Here is a 16,189-nt window from a genome sequence, read left to right on the forward strand (position 1 = left end):
GTTCTCTTACACTCGTAGTATTTGAAGCAGTCTTTGGCTTAATCTGTGCTAACAGTTATAGTGAAAAAGGGTAGTGATTCAATCTGTATCATTATACTAGTGAATTTAAACATAAATGCTGCATTTCAGTTCGCCTACATCGGGAGAGTGAGAAATTCAGAATAGAAGGCAAATACAGGTAGGGACGTTCCACACCACCATATTGTTAGTAGTCATACAATGAGAGTTCTTATCTTGGACAGCCATGACGAAATGTGTGTTAATGGAGAACCTTCGCTTTTCTGGTGACATTGAACTATTTGCCGTTGGTACAAATAAACTCAAAAAACTGATGTAGTGACTTAGTACAGGAAGTATCAAACAGCAGTTCTATTAAGACTGAAATAATCAACACATCGGAAACAAAAGATATAAACTAGCATTAAAGTAGTTCAGCCAATTGACTAGTTTTTTGCTAGTTGAAGGTAATTTTTTATGAGCTACAAAAGAAATAAACAGAATAACAGAGAATTTCTAGAGCCCGTTTGGTAAACTGGAACACCATTCGAAACTAAGCTACCACTGTCTCTTTAAAGGAAAGCTTCCCAACCTGTTCGTATTACCAGCTTAACTTATAGTAGTGAAAAATGGACTTTTAATGTGGAACCAATTCAAAACTAAGGACTGCTCAGCAAGAGAGACAAGGATTCGTGCTGGGGAATTACTGGGAATCGTTGGGTAAAAAAGGCAGCATGGAACAGACTGGAGCGGAAGACGTAATTATGACTAAAGAAAACGAACTCGAGGTGGACGAGATACGTAGCCGGGCGAAACGAAGCTCTTTGTTGGATTCTACGAGACAACAAAAACTGAGACGACCATGTAATAGAAGGTGGGCAAATGACGTTAGAATACAAACAAGGGTGTTTGAACGTATCTTGCTGACAAGGAAAGCAAAGCAAAGTTCCACCACTCTGATCAGAGACGGGCCAATCGGAACCGACCGACCACTGTGTCATCCTCAACCAATGCCGTCATCTGGGTGAGGTATGCAGTTGGATAAGGTCAGCACACCACGCTCATGGCCAAGCTGGAAACGGAATTTACTTGTTCTTTATAGTTTAGCGTCCGATTCCTTAGCTGGGTGGTCAGCACGTCTGGCTGCCATGTCGGGGACACTGGTTCATTTCCTGGTACTCGCTGAGAGGACGGGGAGAGGGTTTACTCGGCGACCATCTGAGAAGGTACGTGAATGATAATTAGCGGCTTCGAGGTTTGGAAAGGCGACAACGGCCGCAAGAGCTACGTGCTGAACCCAAGGTCCTCTATACCGCATCCGCATAACCCACGTAGCAAAGGATTACACTGTGGCCGGAAGACATCAAGAGGTCGTCAGGACCTGATAGAGGATTTACTTCTTACAAGGGGAGGCCACCAATTGTAAAATTCAGATTCGATTCATACTGAGCATAATAAAAGCTCATGGCCAGAGGTGTAATGTGGCAAAGCACCAAGATGCACTTCTCAGCCGTTGTCGACAGAATCGACAGTTAAAAGAAACCGTTGGGGTGAAATACTCTCTACGATTAATTATTTTCTACAGCGTCGTGGCGCAGCGGTATGCGCTCGGGTTCGTATTCCGAAGGTCGCCGGATCTAATCGCTCCCCTTTTTTAGTATTTGTTTTTTGTAATTATATATATATAATTATATATATATAATATATAATAATGTATATATAATATATATATAATATATAATAATATATATAATAATATTATATATAATTATATATATATATATATATATATATATATATATATATATATATATATATATATATATATATATAATTCCCGGCAATCAGTTGCAACAATTATTCATATAATAAGTTGTTGAAAGTGGTTTGTCGTCGAAAAACTGGCGACTTCGAACATCATTATGTTTTCCGCAAACAAAGTTGTATTTGACAAATGTTATTAATTGTCTTCTTAATGTTAACCACGTATAGTTAACGGAAGACGTAGAAGCGATATTCCGAAACGAATACGTATAGCGTTAGTCAAACGTTCGAATTAGAATAGAGACCCCACGAACACAGATTTGCTGTGGCAGGTATGAAATATAAACTCCGTTATTCGCTCGTTACACTAGAAGGACAGATTTGAATGGGCCGAAACGAGCTGCCGAATAGCAGCGTAGTTGCCTGCTAACTTCGAAAGAAGGTAGATGCTGCCCCTAGCGCAACTTATAACATCGTCGAAAATCAATGCGGAGAGCTTTGGTACACCCTGTTTAAAAAACGGAAAAATGGAGGCGGTACAATTGGAGAATGATCCAGCCTCACCAACATGCATAAGCAATTCATTAATGTATTTGAATTACAATAAACTAATAACAAAAAAAATTGCATGGCACGAGATTCGATCCGGCGACCTTCGGATTACGAACCCGAGCGCTTACCGCTGCACCACGACTCATTTTCTCGACAACAGCTAAGAAGTGCATCTTGGTGCTTTGCCACATTACACCTCTGGCCATGATCTTTTATTATGCGCAACATGAATCGAATCTGAATTTCACAATTGGCGGGCTCCCCTTGTTAGTCCAGTCTGAGGCCGGCAGTGTTGCGGAGCAGTCACGCGCCAGCGCTCCGCTAGCGAGGCACGTGTTGCGTGTTGCGTTTGCTTCGCCCGCTGCAGAGTGCCGCCTTCCTTATAGACCAAAATGGTATACAGCTGTCGCAAAACGACTTTGGGTTTCACCTTTTGTCCAGACTTCGCCCGTCCGAAGGCGCTGGACATGGAACGGTTTCTTTGTGACGACGTTAAAATTCCACCACAGGACGTAACTGGAATCCAACTGTCCATAATAGCAGTCCAACGGCCTTGCCGCACTGGTAACACCGGTTCCCGTTAGATCACCGAAGTTAAGCGCTGTCGGGCTGGGCTAGCACTTGGATGGGTGACCATCCGGTCTGCCGACCACTATCGACAAGGTTGGTGCACTCAGCCCTTGTGAGCTAAACTGACGAGCTATTTGATTGAGAAGTAGCGGCTCCGGTCTCGGAAACTGACATGCGGCCAGGAGAGTGGTGTGCTGACCACATGCCCCTCCATATCCGCATCCACTGACGCCTGTGGGCTGAGGATGACACGACGCCCGGTCGGTACCGTTAGGCCTTCCAAGGCCTGTTTGGACGAAGTTTAGTTTTAGTTAGTTTTTGTAGTTAGTGGCACCGTATATGTCAAAATGATTAACGATGCATCAAGTGGCACAGTGCTACAAATTACCAAACGTGGACAACGTTTCTGTCATTCCAACGGTAACGTAGGGAACGGTTACCGTCGATCACGCCGGTCTCAGCGTACGCACGATACGAATATTCGAACTGCTCTCCGACCCTACGGGGACGTCCTGTAACACTTCGCCGAACAATGGGTACAGTTCCGATACTTCTCTGCGACACATGCTCGACTGCCGTACTTCTTTGTCCCAACCAAGGCCTTAGAACCTGGTCTGTGCTCCTCCTAGCCGCCGTTCGACATTGGGTAACACGTGCGCAAACACGAGTCCCCGGTTCTCGATGTACGTTTGGCGGTTCTCGGCTTACGCAACCGATCAGAAATTTTCTAAGTCCACCTATGTTGGTGCACAAGTCTTCCTGCATGGTCCATCAGTGTTCTGTGGTGGAGTTCTTAACTTTACCCTTAGCAATAATGATGCCAATCAGCACGGTAATGGCTGGAACACCGTTGCTCTAGTACGTGGACCTAAAGTCGATAAAGTTGCAGGTCTAGAAAGTTTTAACACCCATGACGTCATTGCTTATCGGACATTTCAGTCGCAGAGGTTTACAATAGCGATATGGGTAAATCGTATTACCTTTCTTCGATGCCTTTGGTTCTCAGGACCAGGAATCATCGTAAAATAAATGAATCTGAATCTGTGTCAGCGTGGGTCAAAGGTGTTGACTACTGTAAAAAAATTAAACTCGTGGGTGATCTCACTCATTATTATAGAAATTGAATCAAATATTTCGCTGAAGTTCGAACGAAGGCTTTTTATTTTGACCAGCTTTTCCTTTGTTATTCCCAGTCACTGTCGTCCGGTTAAATAAAAGAAAAATATGTTTTCGCGGTCACGGTATCCTCCAGAGCGACTGTTTCGTCGTGTTTCACAAAAGCCGCGAGAGCACCGGGGGCGACATTCCACTTTCTCTTCAGGGTCTTCTCGTGCCTCATTTAGGCCGCCGCGTTGTGCCTTATCGTGCGCCTTAGCCCTATCTCACAGAGGTGTCGCGTCACAACACAAACTCGTGGAGCTGCGTCAGCGACAAATATTGAGCCACATTTTTTCGGAAAACGGAAGGGAATTTTATGTTGGTGTTTTGTCTCGGTTTCACTTGGCGCCGCGGATATCAGTGGGACCTTCTGTTAATGCAGGCAGGAGAATGTTATGGGGCGGACGAGACACTGAAGCACTCTCTCTTTCTCTCCATCTCTCTGTGTCTGTAGTGGGTGGTGGAGGGGGGGGGGACGAGGCTAATAGTGAGATATAGACAGATTCTTGCAAACCTTTAAAGTCAAAAACATAGTGATTGTAAATGATCCTATACTGAGTAATACTACCAAATGCGGAACTCAAAATATCTTTTTTATCTTCGTATCTTTGTTTCCCATTTTTCCAAAACTCCTTCATATTCTCCCTATGTTGTCTTTTCCTTTCTACTGTCCATGTTGTTCCCAATTTCTTATTTCTTCCGCCTTGAAAGCGTTCTAAATTTAATATTTTATTCATTAAATGGTTTCATTCTATTATTATTCATTATTTGATGTTATTCCTTTCTAGTTTTTTTTCTTATTTATGTAATCCGTACTACTGTTGATTTCTTTTATCCAGATATACAGGAATATTTGATTCGTTAGCCTGTTCTAATACAATTGGTAGAGATGTCCAAAGGATATTAACCTTTGCTTTCCTATTACTTCCGATATTTTCTGCAAATTTTGGTAGTTCTCCTCATTAGTACACAATTTACAACCATTTTTATTGTATTTATTTGGCGCTAGCTTCCCAGCTAATGAGCCACGTACATTGTTATTTAATAACTTTACAAATTACGTATTTCTTTGTTATGTTTACAGTGAAGTTTCGAAAACTCTTAATTTTTATGCGTTATAACGATGTTATGCTGAGGACAACCGTATTTCAGCCGGTGGACGTTCTGTGGAGATCATCATGGAATATAAATAAATTAGTATCATTTTCTTCTTAGAAAGAGTAATTGAATCCCTGCAAAGTTCTGTTGTCCCAAATTGGTATCATTCATCAAATTCCCCTTTCGTTACAGTAACCGTACACCATCTGATTAAAAGTATCCGGACATTAATATGTAGTGAAAGAAGGGAAAGCAGGAAGGTGGAAGGAGTATATAGAGGGTCTGTACAAGGGCGATGTACTTGAGGACAATATTATGGAAATGGAAGAGGATGTATATGAAGATGAAATGGGAGATATGATACTGCGTGAAGAGTTTGATAGAGCTCTGAAAGACCAAAGTCGAAACAAGGCCCCGGGAGTAAACTGCATTCCATTAGAACTACTGATAGCCTTGGGAGAGCCAGCCCTGACAAAACTCTACCATCTGGTGAGCAAGATGAATGAGACAGGTGAAATGCCTTCAGACTTCAAAAAGAATATAATAATTCCAATCCCAAAGAAAGCAGGGGTTGACAGATGTGAAAATTACCGAACTATCAGTTTCATAAGCCACGGCTGCAAAATTCTAACAAGATTTCTTTACAGAAAACTGGTAGAAGCCGACCTCGGGGAATATCAGTTTGGATTCCATAGAAATGGTGGAACACGTGAGGCAATACTGACCCTACGACTTATCTTAGGAGAAAGATTAAGGAAAGGTAAACCTACGTTTCTAGCATTTGTAGACTTAGAGAAAGCTTTTGACAATGTTGACTGGAATACTCTCTTTCTAATTCTGAAGGTGGCAGGGGTAAAATACAGGGAGCGAAAGGCTATTTACAATTTGTATAGAAACCAGATGGCAGTTATAAGAGTCGAGGGACATGAAGAAATAAAAACTTTGAGGTTCGCCGATGACATTGTAATTCTGTCACAGACAGCGCAGGACTTGGAAGAACAGCTGAACGGAATGGACAGTGTCTTGAAAGGAGGATATAAGATGAACATCAACATAAGCAAAACGACGATAAAGGAATGTAGTCTAATTAAGCCGGGTGATGCTGAGGGAATTAGATTAGGAAATGAGACACTTAAAGTAGTAAAGGAGTTTTGCTCTTTGGGAAGCAATATAACTGATGATCGAAGTAGAGACGATATAAAATGTAGACTGGCAATGGCAAGTAAAGTGTTCCTGAAGAAGAGAAATTTTTTAACATCGAGTACAGATGTAAGTGTCAGGAAGTCGTTTCTGAAAGTATTTGTATGGAGTGTAGCCATGTATGGAAGTGAAATGTGAACGATAAATAGTTTAGACAAAAAGAGAATAGAAGCTTTCGAAATGTGGTGCTACAGAAGAATGCTGAAGGTTAGATGGGTAGATCACATACCTAATGAGGAGGTATTGAATAGAATTGGAGAGATGTTAAATTTGTGGCACAACTTGACTAGAAGAAGGGATCGATCGGTAGGACATATTCTGAGGCATCGATGGATCACCAATTTAGTATTGGAGTTCAGCGTTGAGGGTAAAAATCGTAGAGGGAGACCAAGAGATGAATCCACTAAACAGATTCAGAAGAATGTGGGTTGCAGTAGGTACTGGGAGATGAAGAAGCTTGCACAAGATAGAGTAGCATGGAGAGCTACGTCAGACCAGTCTCTGGACTGAAGACCACAACAACAACAATATGTAATGCGGAAATGGCCACTAAATATCACGAGAGGCGAAGCTGCCAGTGTATAAGGAAGCAGAGGTTCAAAAATGGCTCTGAGCACTGTGGGACTTAACTGCTGAGGTCATCAGTCCCCTAGAACTTAGAACTACTTAAACCTAACTAACCTAAGGACATCACACACATCCATGCCCGAGGCAGGATTCGAACCTGCGACCGTAGCAGTTTCACGGTTCCGGACTGCGCGTCTAGAACCGCGAGACCACCGCGGCCGGCAGGGACGTTTCAACCACTTCTGAAGCTGCCAAGGTCGAATTTTGGTGGTGCGACTGTGAAGTGGAAACGCGAAAGAACAATCACAGGCAAACCAACATCAGCCAGACCTCATGTACTGACGGAGAGGGACACTGGAGCATTACTTACAGTAGTTTTAGAAATCACTGAAAGGAGTCACTCGTGAGTTTCAAAGTGCTACCAGCAGTGCAGCTAGCACAATATGTGTAGGGAAAAAAAAAGACGCCATTGGACTGTGGATGGCTGGAAACGAGTGATTTTGAATGATTAATTACTCTGTACCCTGTGACAATCAGAGGGAAGGATATGGATGCGAATGTCCTTGGACCATTATCTACCGCCACGTATAATGCCAAAAGTGAAGTACGGAGAGTTAGAATAAGGGGCTGTTTTTCGTTTTTAGGCAGTGGTCACCTAAGCGGAAGGATTTCAATTTTACGGCATTGTGTACTGAGTACCACAGAGGAACAGTTGGCGGGAACGATGACTCGCATCAGGATGGCAGTGTATCCTGTCATAAAGCAGGAAATGTGAGGCAATGGTTCATGGGCAGTAAAATTCCTGAAACGGACTGCCCTGCCAAGAGACCCGACCTGAGCCCAATGGAACACCTATAGGACGAGTTCCAACGTTGACTTCGCACCACAACCCCAACATCCAACATCCAAACCTTTACTGGTTTCGGCTCTTAAGGTGGGTACCACTTCTCTACAGTCATTCAGACACCGCACTGAAAGTATCCCCAGCAGAGTTCAAGCCGTCATAAAGGCGAGGAGTGGACACAACAGGCGTCCGGATACTTTTCATCAGATAGCGTATAAGGTAGACGTACTTTCTTGATACTACTCTTTGCTGATTGGTCACCCGTCTCATTGTCTATGATGCCGCAAAGCCCTTTTTCTTTCAGAAGTTGATTCTTTTGTATTGCTCGATAAACCGATAGCCGGCCGCTGTGGCCGAGCGGTTCTAGGCGCTTCAGTCCGGAACCTCGCTGCTGCTACGGTCGCATGTTCGAATCCTGCCTCGGGCATGGATATGTGTGATGTTCTTAGGTTCGTTAAGTTTAATCAGTTCTAAGTCTAGGGGACTGATGCCCTCAGATGTTAAGTCGCATAGTGCGTAGAGCCATTTGAACCATTTTGATACACTGATAAAATAGTTCCTGTAGCGCACGTCAAAGACAGATTGCCTTTCCAAGTTCCACGGCTGATGTTCTTTTTTAGAAAGAGCTGCGCGAATATTATTATCCAATATAGCTGGTATCATGCTATACGTAGTCGTATCTGTGTGCCTGTATTATTGTCTAACCTCGCCCACAACGCAGATCGTTTCAGGGAGAAGCTTGTACGTAAAAATGATTTTCATAGTGGGACAGAAATGTGAATCATTCTTTCGCTCTGCTCTGAAGCGGAGTGTGCACTATTTTGAACCTTCCTGGTAGATTAAAACGGCGCGTCGGGCCGGTAGGCGAACCCAGAACACGGTCTAATGAAGCTGGAGGATGCGCCGTGGATTGTGCCTGAATAGATAGTGGACAACACAGTGAAATGCATGGTCTCTTTACTTCACAATACATTCGTACACCGGAACCCGAGGAAGGCTAGACTGACTAGATGCATAACAAGCGTAATACAACCAGAAAGTGGGGGAATTCCAGTTAGTAGCAAAGTTCAACACTTCCAAAGGTTTGCTTGTAGAGAACAGCTACGCGAAGAAACCTATAGAAATATCAGGACATGAGGGCTGTGGAACTAATTACAACGAAAGCACAGGTGTAAAATCAAGAACATTAAGAAACTATAAATTGGAAGAAAAATGTGGAAAAACTTGTACTATCCGGTAAACACTTCACCTGCGCGCACAGATACATAATGTGGTTCACCGGAAAGTCACTGCTAAGACTGAACTTTACAAAATAGGTCTATGCTGAGTCTCCATGTACCGTAAATGCAGTCTAGAAGAGACAGTAGAAGATAGACTTTACATGCTGTGAAAAACTGGAAATATGTCGGCGGAATTGGGAAACAGAGCCAGTACAGGGTGAATATTAATAAAACCGAAAAACTGCAGGGACTGAGTCCTGATTGGAAATGGGGAAAGAACGGTCTTATGAACATGTGTCCAGAAATGCATCGTTCCCCACCCTCACCTACCTTGGCCTCACCATTGACCGTCACCTCACCTGGATCCCTCATCTCCACACTATCCAATCCAAAGCCCACAACCGCCTCTGGCTCCTCAAACTCCTCTCTGGCCAGACATGGGGGTTAAACCCCTCTACCATCCTCCGTACCTACAAATCCTTAAACTGTCCCATCATCTGTTATGCCAGTCCCGCCTGGACATCCACCCCCCCCCCCCTCTAAATTCTATAAGTCCCTCCAGATCCTTGAGCGTCATGCACTCCGCCTCGCCTTCCGTATATGCCTCCCGTCCCCCACGCGGATCCTCTACAACCTCATTCCTTTCCCCCATCTGCTCCTATTCCTCGAACATATCTGCATACTCTACACCTCCCGCTGGCTTGATCCCCCTCATCCTCTGCTTGCTCCTCTCCTCTCCAAACCCCGCCCTCTTCTGCACCTTCACTGTTGTGTCCCATTACCCTCCATCTCTACACCCTTCATCTCCTTTCCCAAGGTGGCTTCCGTCAACTCCCTCTCCTGGATGATGTGCTCTCTCCCTCCATTTATCCCTCCTATCAACTCTGATCCTCACCTCCCCCTCCTTTCCTCTGTCCTTTTCCCGGGCTCCCTCTTCCCCCCCTTCCATCCTGTTTTTTACCCGCCTACCCCCTCTCAGCCTCTCTTCTCTCCCCTGAGTCCTTTTGTGTTCCCTTCCTCTGCCTTTCCCCATTCCCTCTCGCATCTGCTCTGCTCCCTTCTCCTGAACCCTCCCCCTCCGTCTGTCCCCCCTCTTCGTTTTTCCTCTTCGCCCCTCTTTTTCTCCCTTGTCTGTCCAGCCCCCCCCCCCCCCCCATTTGCCCTTGCCTGTGGTGTGTCATCTTCGTGCCGCCTTTTTAGTGCAGTTTTTTCAGTGACTGTTAAGTGTTGTGCGTCTTTCCCGAAGTGTTGCAAACGGATATCATACTATCGCTGTGTGAGATTTTTGATATCTCTTGCGAACAGAAACCAGACTGTCGCCATGTTTTTTTAATTGTCTGTCTACTATTTTCCCTGTCTGCTTCCTGTGTATTTTATTTTCACCACCCACAATTTTTTTTGTTTTAACTTTCTACAATTTTCCGCAGTTCTACAATCTACGTCACAGTTTTATCGCCTGCTTTTATTGTTTCTTATCTTCTTATGATTTAAAAATTCTGTATGATGAAGAGCAGCGTACAAAGCTGTTGCCAGCCTCTCCCTTTCAGGGGAGGGGGGGGGGGGGGGGATCGAAATCCAATACAGGAAAAAAGAAATGCATCCTTGCCTTGGTAGATGGCGCTGATGAATGAGAGTTTCTCTGAACACGTGCCGCGTGTCCATCGTGCGTCGCAAGCTGTGTGATTACTGCAGCGTACTGTAGGCAGCAGAATGGTCCGGTATTCATGTCGGTAACAAGCCGAGATGGTGTTTGTGTACGCCCAAGCGTATGGAAACGGTCGAGAGGTAACATGGCTATATCAAAATAAGCACGCTTTCAGACAGTAATCGTATCACACAAAATTTCAAGCCCATTTTGGGCGTCTGAGTGGTCATGGGTCCATTCAACAGACGAATGCGCAGGTAGACGGCGAACTGTGCTTACAGTAGATTTCCTTAACTGGCTGCTCAATGCATAGATTGAATAGTATTGAGCATTGGTTCCTCAAAATATGCAGTTTAAAGTCCTCTAGCCGCTAGCCTAGCATCTGTGTAATTTTGCTCCTAAAGGTTTGGGACATCCTCTACAGAGACGAAGAAAACTGAGACGTGACGCAAAGAAAAGATCAGCGCTTCTCCTAAGCTGTAGCGACGTAGACAGGACCGGTTGGAGAATATTTTTCCTCTCAAGCGAGCTGCCATTTGACAACCCCACACGTTAGCTGCCTTTGCTCGGGCTCTTGGTAAGACATGTAAAAATAAATCTACGTGTAATGGTTATGGAAATTGGTTGGTTTTTCTTCTAAAATAAGAACATCGCTCTGTAACAGAAATGAATTACTGAAACTTGTACCAGTGCTAAATATAAAAAAAGACACAATTTTTCTCATCTTCAAGAGTTTTTAATGAAAGCAGGAAAAACTGGACATGCTATTCTAGCTTCAATAAAAAAGTACTATCGTTACCATGACCAAACGTATCGTTTATATCTAAACTAAAATTAAGTCTACAACCGTTTGTTCGAGGAGGTACTGGAGTACCAAGTGTTGCTGGACTTGAAAGTTTTGTTGACAGAGACATTATTGCCTTTCGCACTTACCATATTTCGGAATTGGCTAATAAGGATTTTGGTAAATCTGCATATGTTTCTCCTTCTTCTTTGTCATTGTATACTCGTAACAGGAGGAAAATATCTGTAAACGAATCTGTATTCATTTGGGTTAAAGGCAAAGGTGTATGTGAATATGTAAAGTTTGTTGGTGATTGTACTGCACTATTCTAGCTTCATCTAGCTTCAATAAAAAAGTACTATCTATTAATTTGAAAGGAAAGAGTGAAAATATGAGATTGCTGTTATCTTTCTGGTTTAATAATGGGACCTTTTAATTCTATAATTTACAAATATTCGCCTTCCATGGAAAAAATGGAACAGAAATACGAAAATATAATCTAATGTTATATTGAGTTTTGAACCATAAGACACTGTTAATGTGCGTAACTTGTATGTTACATGTGAAGAACTCTCACCAGCAAATTGTAACATGTATATTATTTCTTGGGAGAAATTAGAGCCCAGTTAAATGGGGACTTAATAGAAGAGTTTATTTTTTAAATACACTGATACTAACGATGACAATATTTGAAACTGAAAGCATTGTCGCTGCTAACCACACACTCCCAATTGCTTATACTCTGTTTGCAGAAGTACGGTTACTGGAAAGGCTTTGCTTCTATCATTGTACACATTCACCCATGTCAGTTTTCGCTACTAATTACGATACACACTGTTTACAGATATTAAAAACTTTATTACCTACACACGGTATGCGCGAAATCACATCAGCCCATTCTCTACTCAGAATATTGTCAGACAAGAGATTCAGTATTACCTTATACAAATCCCTGTCTCCTGTATGAGTTTTCGTTACATGAGTCTAGTTCTATAGTTGACAGGTCGAAGTCTTTCGAATTAAAATAACATGGTCAGAAAATGTACCCGTGATATTCTCCAAGTTTTCTCTGACCCCGCCCAGATAACCGAGCGCGTTAAGGCGCTGCTTCCAGGATTCGTGAAGCGAATCTGCTCAAAAATGGTTCAAATGGCTCTGAGCACTATGGAACTTAACTGCTGAGGTCATCAGTCCCCTAGAACTTAGAACTACTTAAACCTAACTAACCTAAGGACATCACACACATCCATGCCCGAGGCAGCATTCGAACCTCCGACCGTAGCGGTCGCGCTGTTACTCACTGAAGCGCCCAGAACCGCTCGGCCACAGCGGCCGGCAGCGAATCCGCCTCGGATCGAATCCTCCTCGTGGATTAACGACGACGGCTGGTAGGTGAGCCAGCAATTTTTTTTTTTTTCATCCACATCCAACTAAGGAAATACCGGGCTGGTACCCACATCCTATCTCAGATGAATTTTATGCAGACAGTTAGAAAACGATCCAGGTTGGGCCTTTAACAGGCCTTGAACCTAGGGAACCAGTGGCGAAAGTTGCGACATCTATGGCGCTGTTAGAATCCCTGTGGTCCCTGCGTCTCTCGATGCGTAGTGCCTGAGCGGTTAGTTTCAGGTTGAGTGGCGGACAGTAGTAGTATTGTGTATCTCTGGACCGAAGGCGGATGTGGAAACTGGACGCACGGCTCTTCACTTACACGCTGCCTTTTATTGATAACATATCTGGTCCAGAACGGGATTTTTCTGTTCAGTTTTGTCGGGGGCAGCACGTGGGTATGCTGATCACTGTCATCTTAATGGAGCCCCTCTGTGCGGTAGCAGGCAGATAGGTAAAAAAAAAAGCCCCTGTGCACTGTGTTTGTTAACGGGAGATCTCGTCCGAGATGAGAAGAAAGCCGCGATGGCGGCTATTGAGAACACTATGTCCAACCGGATGCAAATCATCGCTGATATCGGCACGAGTAATACTCGCCGTTGTGGCCGACCGGTTCTAGGCACTTCAGTCAGGAACAACGCTACCGCTACGGTCGCAGGTTCGAATCCTGCCTCGGGAATGGATGTGTGTGATGTCCTTAGGTTAGTTAGGTTTAAGTAGTTCTACGTTCTAGGGGACCGATGATCTCAGATGTTAAGTCCCATACTGCTCAGAGCCACTTTTTGAATACTCGCCAGCTGTGAGACCATGCCTGGTTCCTTTCGATGGTTGGTTGGACTGATGAAGGTAAGCACGGCTTACTATTTGCAGCGTTGTATCCAGAATCGATCCCAGTCCTCTTGTGGAGAACCGAGTTGAACAAACCAGAGGCCCAAAAGATTCTGCCACGATCTCAGACGCCAATTTCTCGACCGCTGTCGTGGAAAATTGTAAGCCACCCTTCAATATGTCACTAACGAAGGAAGCAGAGTTTGTTTGGCGGCGTGTACGAGCGGAGTTTTTAGGTTAGAGGAGCATAGGGACAACGATGAACTGTCTGCAGAAATCTGAGACAGGTCAGCTACATCACTCTCAGAGGAGAACGTTCTTCCTTGCTGATCGGAAAGGGGCAGTGTTAATGTGGCGTTAGTAAACTGCCCGATCGCCCTTGCTAAGGTCTGAGAATTGGCATCAGTTAATACAAGTAAAAAAGCTACTTACTATTAGGAACAGAAAGCTCGCTGAAACCGGAAATCCTAAATTCAGACTGGGATATATATAGTAAAAATAGGCTAGAAGCCAATGGCGGCGGCTTTTTTGCTTCCGTAAAAATTTCTATAGTATCTAGTGATGTTATCACACATTCGAAATGTGACATATCTTATGTGAAGTTAAGCATCAAAGTTGGGTCAAACATGGTAATCGTATGCTTTTACCGACTACCTGCCTAAGAAACTGTAGTGGCAGAGCGCTTCAGAGAAAACCTTAAATTTCACGCTTAAATTTCCTGATCATGTTATTGTAGTAGAAAAGACTTCAACTTGCCTGTAATACAGGGTGGGGCAAATAAAAGTGGATCGGATACGACTGGGTGTGAATCTGTTGCAGCATTAAGGAGAAGGAAAAGACGTACAGTTACTTCCAACAGGAAGGAGCAACTGCGCCTACTGCCGGGCGAAACGTGGACCACATTTACACAGTCTTCACGCCTGACAGAGTTGTTAGCAGAGGTCAGTCTGGTCGCGGATTTAGTTGGCCACCTAGATCACCTAATCATTCAGTGTGCAATTATTTTGTGTGGGGAGCCCTCAAATATAAGGTGTATAGCAGTAACCCTCATAATCTTAAAGAACTGCAACAGCACATTACGGACGTGACTGCAGCAATTCCAGCTGTCCAGCTTCGATCCCCCCAAAAGTGCCAAGAGATGAATGATGGTCACTTTCAACGTCTGCTATAGTCAGGTTACTACTGTATTTCCTTTCCTCAGCTGTGTCTGTTTGTACCTGGAACTCTGTTCCCCAGGTCACTTTTATTTGTCCCACCCTGTAAAATTGGTAAGTCATGTAATGAAAACTGGTTCCGAAGACAGGGATTCGTGGAATGTTGTTCGCAATGCCTTGCCTGAAAATTATTTTGACAGATAAAGGGCTGTTGTGGTCTCGCACCCACAGCAATATTCTAGCGCCAAGTTGGATAGTGCGATACAAAGCAATTGTCTGTGTGCCCTCAATCATTTTAATTTTATCGCTGTTGTTCTTACGTGATGTGTGAGCAAGGGAGCGTTCCTGAACTCATCTGTGAAGACATGTTCCATATACTGTAAGTTTAGTCTTTCGGTAAATAGAGTAATGTGTGGCACTAGTGAACAAAGACAACCTCTGTAACCGTCTCTTGCTGACCAAAGAAATCATTCTTAGAGTCTAATAAACCTCCTTCAGTCATTTATATTCGATAATGTCCAAAACACTTAAAAAAGTTTTGCATCACCTCGGTTCCGTGAGTTCCGGAACCTCTACAGAAAACTGGAATAGAGATCAACACAAACGTCATTACCACCATTTTTATCGCTCATGAAAACCACACTTTGCATGTTATACCACCATACAGCGAGACCTTCAGAGGTGGTTGTCCAGACTGCTGTACACATCGGTATTTCTAACACCACCTCTTGCACTGATGCATGCCTGTATTCGTTGTGGCATACTATTCACAAGTTCATCAACGCACTGTTGATCCTTATTGTCCCACTCCTCAACGGCGATTCGGCGTATATCCCTCAGAGTACTTTCTGGGTTACGTTATCCATAAACAGCCCTTTTCTATCTATCCCAGGTATGTTCGATAGGGTTCATGTCTTGAGATCATGCTAGCCACTCTAGTCGAGCGATGTCGTTACCCTGAAGGAAGTCATTCACAAGATGTGCACGATGGGGGCAAGAATGGTCGTCCATTAAGACGAATGCCTCGCCAATATGCTACCGATATGGTTGCACTAGCCCTCTGAGGACAGCTTCACGTATCGTACAGCTGTTACGGCACCTTCCATGACCGCCAGCGGCGTACGTCGGCCCCACATAATGCCAACCCCAAAAAAAGCAGGGAACCTCCACCTTGCTGCACTCGTTGGACAGTGTATCTAAGGCGTTCAGCCTGACCGGATTGCAACCGATCTCCGACGATTGTCTGGTTGAAGACATATGCGACATTCGCCGGTGAAGAGAACGTGACGCCAATCCTGAGCGGTCCATTCGACACGTTGTTGGGCTCATCTGTACCGCGCTGCGTGGTGCCGTGTTTGCAAAGATGGACCTCACCATGGACATCGGGAGTGAAGTTGCGCATCATGCAGTCTATTGCGC

General features: G+C 44.1%; 1 protein-coding gene across 2 annotated transcripts in view; it reads right to left on the reverse strand.

Annotated features, from left to right (window-relative positions):
- Window positions 1-16,189, reverse strand: part of LOC126336714 (4-hydroxyphenylpyruvate dioxygenase) — a 116,664-nt gene that overhangs the window by 88,570 nt on the left and 11,905 nt on the right. The window lies entirely within an intron of this gene.

The sequence above is a fragment of the Schistocerca gregaria genome, chromosome 1, assembly GCF_023897955.1.
Source record: "Schistocerca gregaria isolate iqSchGreg1 chromosome 1, iqSchGreg1.2, whole genome shotgun sequence".
Classification (NCBI taxonomy): domain Eukaryota; kingdom Metazoa; phylum Arthropoda; class Insecta; order Orthoptera; family Acrididae; genus Schistocerca; species Schistocerca gregaria.